Here is a 7,386-nt window from a genome sequence, read left to right as displayed (position 1 = left end):
ATTCAGATTTTGACAACAGTCAGAGGGGGAAAGACCAGAGCACTAAGGAGAGAATTTATGTCTGGTCTTGTTTTGCTTTAATGGCTCTCAGGGGAAATGCTTTTATTGCTTTCCTTAATGTGACACTGATGCATTGTTGGTGATTTGGAGTTAATCACTAATGCATTTAATCCAAGCAAGAGTCCATCTCACCCCTGTCAGCAGTCACACAGCCATGCTCGATTTTTGAATGGTAAGAAATTTAATGGTGGGTTCAACACTAGTTCTTGATGCATTTGCTGTGACCATATTTTTAATTTCTATGGAATCCAGGGCCTTGTGATTGCTAGGCAAGTACTCTACCACTGAAATGAGTTCCCAACCCCCATTGTGTAGATAGACTTAGCCTAACAAAGTTGGTTATGTAACCGTTTTGTTTTGGCTCTTTTTCCCTGCACTTAGCCTTAGCAAGTTAAGCTTTTTGGATGAGGTAGTTGGATCAGAGTCCGGCTATGCATGCAGCCCTGGCTGACCTAAAATTTGCCCTCTTGCCTCTGTCTCCCAAGTGCCTGTGCTACCATGATGGGATTTATTTGTTTGTTTTTAAGTGTTGTGAATTAACTCAGAGCTTTGTACATGGTAAACACGAACTCCATCACTAAGATACATTCACATTTGTGTGTGTGTGTGTGTGTGTGTGTGTGTGTGTGTGTGTGTGTATGTTCTAGTTTCCTTTCTGTTGCTGTGATAAAACCTTCTAGGGGGCTGGAGAGATGGCTCAGTGTTCAGGAACACATACTGTGTTTTTTCTTTGGCAGCACATATACTAAAGCTGGAACGATACGGAGAAGATTAGCATGGCCCCTGCGCAAGGATTTGTGAAGCATTAAAAAAAAAAGAACACATATTGCTCTTTTGGGACCTGAGGTCACATTCCAGCACTCATGTCAGGTGACTCACAACCACCCGTAACTCCAGCTCCAGGAGATCTCACTCTTCTCGTCTCTGGGGTTACCTGAACTCACATCCACAGACACATCATTTTTTTTTTTTTTTTTTTTTTGGTTTTACAAGACAGGGTTTCTCTGTTTTGGCGGCTGTCAGTCCAGCCTGGCCTCGAACTCACAGAGATCCGCCTGCCTCTGCCTCCCGAGCGCTGGGATTAAAGGCATGCACCACCAACGCCCGGCCCAGACACATCATTTAAAACAACAATAATAGTATTTTTTTAAAAAAAATTCACTGTAGCCAAAAGCAGCTTAAGGAGGGTTTATTTCATCTCTCCAGACAGGAACTCAAACAGGATCTTGAAGCAGAAACCACGGAGGATGCTGCTTGCTGGTTTGCAGGCTTATGCTCAGCCAGTTTTCTTTTTCTTTTGTTTTTTCCTTTTATTGAAAATAGATTCTTTTCTCATACACTATATCCTGATTACAGTTTCCCCTCATCTACTCCTCCCAGTTCCTCCCCACCTTCTGTCCCATCTAGATCCACTCCCCTTGTGTCTCTCATTAAAAAGAACAGGCTTCCAAGTGATAACAACCAAACCTGACAAAATAAGTATAAGATAAAACACAAATCATCACATCAAGACTGGACAAGACAAACCAACAGGAGCAAAAGAGCCCAATAGAAGGCACAAGAATCAGAGACCCAGAGACTAGAGAGATGACTCCGTGGTTAAGAGCACTGGCTGCTCTTCCAGGGGACCCAGGTTCAATTCCCAGCACCAGCATGGGAGCTCACAACTGTCTGTAACTCCAGTTGCTGGGGATATGATGCCATCACACCAATGCACATAAAATAAAATAATAAAAAAAAGAATCAGAGACCCAGTTGTTCACACACCCAGTAGTCCCATAGAAATACTAAACTAGTCAGCACTCGGGAGGCAGAATCAGGAGAATCTCTAAGAGTTTTAGGCCAGCCTATTCTACAGCTAGAGTTCCATGACAGGCTCTGGAGCTTCAGAGAAACCCTGTCTCTAAAAAATTAATCAAAACAAACGAAACTAAAAAACTAAACTGAAAACCATAATATATACACAGAGGGCCTGGTGTGACCAAGTAGACCCTGTGCTTGCTGCTTTAGCCCCTGTGAGTTCAATAAGACTTGCTCAGTGGATTCGGGGGGCCTTGCCCTCCTGGTGTCCTCCATGCCCTCTGTCCACACCTCCCCCCCTGCTTTTACTCTCTTTCGACCTCCTCTTCTGTGGGATTCACTAAGCTCTGAGGGGAGGGATTTGATGGAGACCTCCAATTTAGACTCTCTTTCTGCATGTCTGGCTGTGGGTCTCTGCATATGTTCCCCTCTGTTGCCAGAGAAAGCTTCTCTGATGATGAATGGATAAGGCATTGATATACGAGTATAGCAGTATATCGTTAGAATTTTTAATTTTTGACCAGCAGTGTTTGGTTTTACTGTAGATCTCTGGGGTATCTAGTTTCTGGTTCTTGGTCACCTAGGTGACCATGGAGTGGTCCCTAAGTCAAATCAGACATTCATTGGCTCCTCCTGAAAGTTCTGTGCAACCATTGCCCTACATACGTTGCAGGCAGGACAGATGGTAGGTCAAAGGCTAGTGTATACATTTCTCTTTTGGTAGCCTATGGAGTACCTTCCTGCACCAAAGACACTAGAACGTAGGGGCGAAGGTTCCATGGAGGCACCAGTTCAACTTCTCCATGTTCAATGAATTGTGTGGGTGTTATCCTCAGCAATGGGGCCTTGCTGTCAGTTTGTGGAGAGCAGCCTACTGTCTTAGCAACAGCTTGGGTTGTTTGGGGTTTCCATGGACTCTCCTTGGCCAACAACTCAACTGAACACAACCCAGTCTCACTACTGAAAGCCTTGATTGGTGACAAGGGATGGCCAGTTGGGACTCCATACCCCCATTGTGAGGAGACCGCATTAGGATTGCCTTCATATATTTTAGGAAGTTCCACGAGTTTCCACTTCATCCTCAAATGCCCCTCAATTCCTGACTCCACACCCCCAGCACAGGTAACAGCTGTGTGCCCGCACACCTAGCTTATCCCTGTGTGTTTTGGGGCTCTGCACTTAACCCTCTGAGAGTCTCTAGTCCCCTCACCTTTTCTTTTATACATACTCATCTATCTATCTATCTATCTATCTATCTATCTATCTATCTACCTATCTATCTATCATCAATCTATCTATCTACCTACCTATCTATCTATCTATCTATCATCAATCTATCTATCTATCTATCTATCTACCTACCTACCTATTTATCTATCTATCATCAATTTATCTATCTATCTATCTATCTACCTACCTACCTATCTATCTATCTTTCTATCTATCATCAATCTATCTATCTATCTGTTGTTGTTTTTGCTTTGTTCTTTTTGAGACAGGGTTCCTCTATGAAGTAGTCCTGGCAGTCCTGGAACTTGCTTTATAGATCAGGCTGGCCTCAAACTCTTAGAGATCTGCCTGCCTCTGCCTCTCAAGTGCTGGGATCAAAGGCTTATGGCACCCTTTCTTTTATAATGGAGTGGTTTGATTTTATTTGATAACACTTTTTTTAAGTATTGGTGATTAGAAGAAGGGCTTGCACATTTAGGTAAGCATTCTGCCACTGAACTGTGCAGCTGTTCCTTTTACTTAAATGTTACTTTTTATTTTGAGTCAGGGTTTCCCTAAATTGAAGTGCTGAATTCACTGTGTAGTCCAGGATGTAACCTGCTATTTATGATCTCGGTTCTTATTCCTTTCCACATGGCATGATCCACTCCTTAGTTTTTCAACAGAATATTAGTAAATCACTATGGTAGATTACTTTCTGGAAGGAATTCAGAAATTTTTCATTAATATCTAAAAAAATGAGCAAAATTAGCAACTCTTGTTTACTTTAATTTCTGATCTCCCAATCTGAAAAAAAAGAGATTTGTTTACTAATATTTCATACTTCCTATTACCTGTTTCTGCTGCTTATTTTAGTTATCTGTATTTTACTTATTTTGTGTGGGTGGTGGGGAGGGAGCATGTGTGTCGCAGCACATATGTGGAGGTCAGGGGACAACTTTCACGAGTAGGTTCTCTCTTCTACCATGTAGACCCCAGGAACTGAACTCATGTCATCAAGCTTGGTAACAAATGTCTTTACCCCCTGAGCCCCAACTGTTCTTATCCATTTTTTAAGGCAGGATCTTGTGTTTTGAAAGCTGGCCTCGAACTTTGTATGCAACTGAGGATGGACTTCAATTTCTGATCCTCCTGCCTCCACATCTGAAGCATGTACTCACTCCCATGCTCTGCTGTATGAGGAGCTGGGGCCTGAACCCGGGGTTTCGTGTCTGCTGGATAGACTCTACCAGCTGAGTCATACTCGTAGCCTTTATCTTCTTATACTTCGTGATTGCATTCTCCCAATTCAAGCCTGATTCTATATTAGACAGATTATATACTCATCTTCAGTCTTTTAATGACTTATTTATTAAATTATGTTGTACTCGTGTTGGAACATCCATTTATTGTTTTATAAAATTTTAAATTATTGAAATTTTTGTTATTTAATTATGTGCAGGTTTATGTGTCTGTATGTAGATCTATGTACTGAGTGTGGGTACCCAAGAAGGCCAGGGGCATCAGAGAGAGACCTCGTAGCACTTGGAATAAAGACACACAGGTCTCTCTCTCTCTCTCTCTCTCTCTCTCTCTCTCTCTCTCTCTCTCTCTCTCTCTCTCTCTCTCTCTCCTGGCAATAAAGGTGACAGCCCAAATGGTTGGACGTCTTATCTTGCATTTCCTGATACCTCAGACTTGTTTGTGGTGCAGACGTCACACTATGCAGCCCTAACTTACCTGACTGAGTTATGTAGCTGTAACTCACTACGTGGACCAGGCTGGTCTTGGACAGTGTAGCCCTGGCTTACCTGGCTGAGTTATGTAGCCATAACTCACTATGTATCCCAGGCCACTCTTGGATTCCCTCAGATTTACTTTTCTCTGCCTTCCAAATGGTGAGATTAAAGGCATTTGCCACTGCACTGGTCAGATTAGTTCCTCTTTGTGAGACAGTGCAAGGGTGAGGATGGAGGTGGGAGCAGGGGTGGGTGGGGTGGAGGTGGGGCAGGGGTGGGTGGGGTGGAGGTGGGGGCAGGGGTGGGTGGGGTGGAGGTGGGGGCAGGGGTGGGTGGGTGGGATGGAGATGGGAGCAGGGGTGGGTGGGGTGGAGGTGGGGGCAGGGGTGGGTGGGGTGGAGGTGGGGGCAGGGGTGGGTGGGGTGGAGGTGGGAGCAGGGGTGGGTGGGGTGGAGGTGGGGGCAGGGGTGGGTGGGGTGGAGGTGGGAGCAGGGGTGGGTGGGGTGGAGGTGGGGGCAGGGGTGGGTGGGGTGGAGGTGGGGGCAGGGGTGGGTGGGGTGGAGGTGGGAGCAGGGGTGGGTGGGGTGGAGGTGGGGGCAGGGGTGGGTGGGGTGGAGGTGGGGGCAGGGGTGGGTGGGGTGGAGATGGGAGCAGGGATGGGTGGGGGGAGGTGGGAGCAGGGGTGGGTGGGGTGGAGGTGATGGCAGGGGTGGGTGGGGTGGTGGTGGGGGCAGGGGTGGGTGGGGTGGTGGTGGGGGCAGGGGTGGGTGGGGTGGTGGTGGGCATGAATGGACCCAAGGTCCACTGACCTCACCCAACTAGACTCAGAGACGTTCTATTTTTCTTTCTTTCTTTTTTTTGAGACAGGGTCTCTCTATGTAGCCCTGGCTGTCTTAGAACTCACCATGTAGACCAGGCTGGCATCAAACTCACAAGAGCTCCACCTGCCTCTGTTTACTGAGCCCTGGGGTTAAAGGCGTGTGCCATGTGCCTGGCTTCATTATATTTTCCAGTATTTCTGCTGTAGTAGGTGTTTCAAAGGTCCCGGGACTTTCCTGGGTAAGGGGCATCTGTGAGAACAACAGACCTTGATAGGATGCAACGAGACAGCTCTGTCTTCTCTTTTTCAGCCCCTCTCTATTTTGAGTTTATTATCTGGAAATGCAGGGTCCTGGGGTGGGGACACGAGGGCACTTGGCTCTCTCTAAGAGCTGTGAAAGGAGGAAGCCTCAGGAGCTTGTCTGCATCTGAGGCCGGCACAGTTGCCTTCCTCCCACACCTCTTTTCCCTCTTTTCTTTTCTTCTTTGAAGTACCTGGGACTGAACTCAGGGTCCATTACATACACTTGGAAAGTCCCCAGCCCGGAACTGCACCCCCCACGCCCACAACAGATCTTTGATGAGCACTCACTATGCACCAAGCATCGAAAAGACATGGCTCCTGTTCTCACAGAGCTGAATGAGCCCGTCTCCCACAATCTACTTCATCCTGCTCTGCACCTTTTAGGACCTCCCACAAATCAAAGAGTAATGGGGTGTTTACTGCACACACCACAGAATGATGTCTTCCACCAGCAAGTGTATAAAGGCTTGTCTCACTCTGCTGGGGAGGGAAAATCCTTACAGTTGACTTCAACACCACATCGTGGGCAGGAGGTGGTCCTAAGTGTCTACCTGTGCTCCATGTAGCAGCTCAGGGGCTCCACACACGCTGTGACCGCACCAATGGTAAAGTAGGACTTGACATTTGGGTCTGGGTGAGTCTGCAGGGCCTGGACAACATCAATGACATCTGTGTAACTAAAGGAGAAAGCACACGGTTAGCTTCCTGGCTGGGGCTGCAGAATGGAAGAGGGGAGCGCTGAGTGGCCGAGCGGCCGAGGGCTGAAGACCCAAAGCTGAAGGCTGTCACAGAGTTCCCTGGAGATTCCCCACATTATCATTCAGAGCCCCTAGAATCCACACCGAGCGTCTTCGTTCCCAAGTTCTCCCGGTTCCCCTAAAGGGGAAGAGTGGAAGAGTCAACCTAGTCTGGAGATAAGAAGCAAGCGCCTGGGGCTCTGAGGGTGGGACTGTGTTTTCTGGTCATAACTCAGGAGCTCCTGCCAGGCCGTGTTTCTTTAGTTCTTTTCCCCGCCCCCATTTCACAAGGTCATCAAATCTGTCAAATATCATTTCTAGTCCCATCTTCTGCCTGGACCTCCCTCCAGTCTTGATTTACAGAGCCAGCCTGACGTCATCACTTAGGAGCGAAAGTGTTTGTAATCCAAGCCCCGAGCCGGTTCCTCCCAAGTTCCTGTTATTCTAAGCCCAGGGGGCTAGGCCAAAAGATCCGTGCCCGCTTTGACTCCCCTTTCTTAGTCTTCAGCATAGACCCAGAAGAGATCACTGCTCACACTCCACCGTACTTTAGGTCACCCCAATAGCCTGCCAGCTGCCCCCTACTGTTGTCCTGCCTCACAGCAAACTGTTCTCAGCACAAAAGCCAGAAGGATTGCTAAGCCCTCTAGATCACATTACTGCTCTGCTCAAAACCCTCTAGTGGTTTCCTTCTCAGTGCAAAAGCCGAGCCCCTTAC

At 47.2% G+C, this 7,386-nt stretch overlaps 1 non-coding gene across 1 annotated transcript; it reads left to right on the top strand.

Moving 5' to 3' along the window:
- The first annotated feature begins 779 nt into the window (after positions 1-779).
- LOC121140641 lies at positions 780-889 on the top strand. The gene has a single exon (XR_005877558.1). It is a non-coding gene; the product is annotated as a U6 spliceosomal RNA (small nuclear RNA).
- The last annotated feature ends 6,497 nt before the right edge of the window (positions 890-7,386 follow it).

This window comes from Mesocricetus auratus, unplaced genomic scaffold (genome assembly GCF_017639785.1).
Source record: "Mesocricetus auratus isolate SY011 unplaced genomic scaffold, BCM_Maur_2.0 Super-Scaffold_100004, whole genome shotgun sequence".
NCBI classification, from domain to species: domain Eukaryota; kingdom Metazoa; phylum Chordata; class Mammalia; order Rodentia; family Cricetidae; genus Mesocricetus; species Mesocricetus auratus.
Note: the sequence above shows the minus strand (reverse complement) of the source record. Positions and strands in the feature narration are given on the sequence as shown.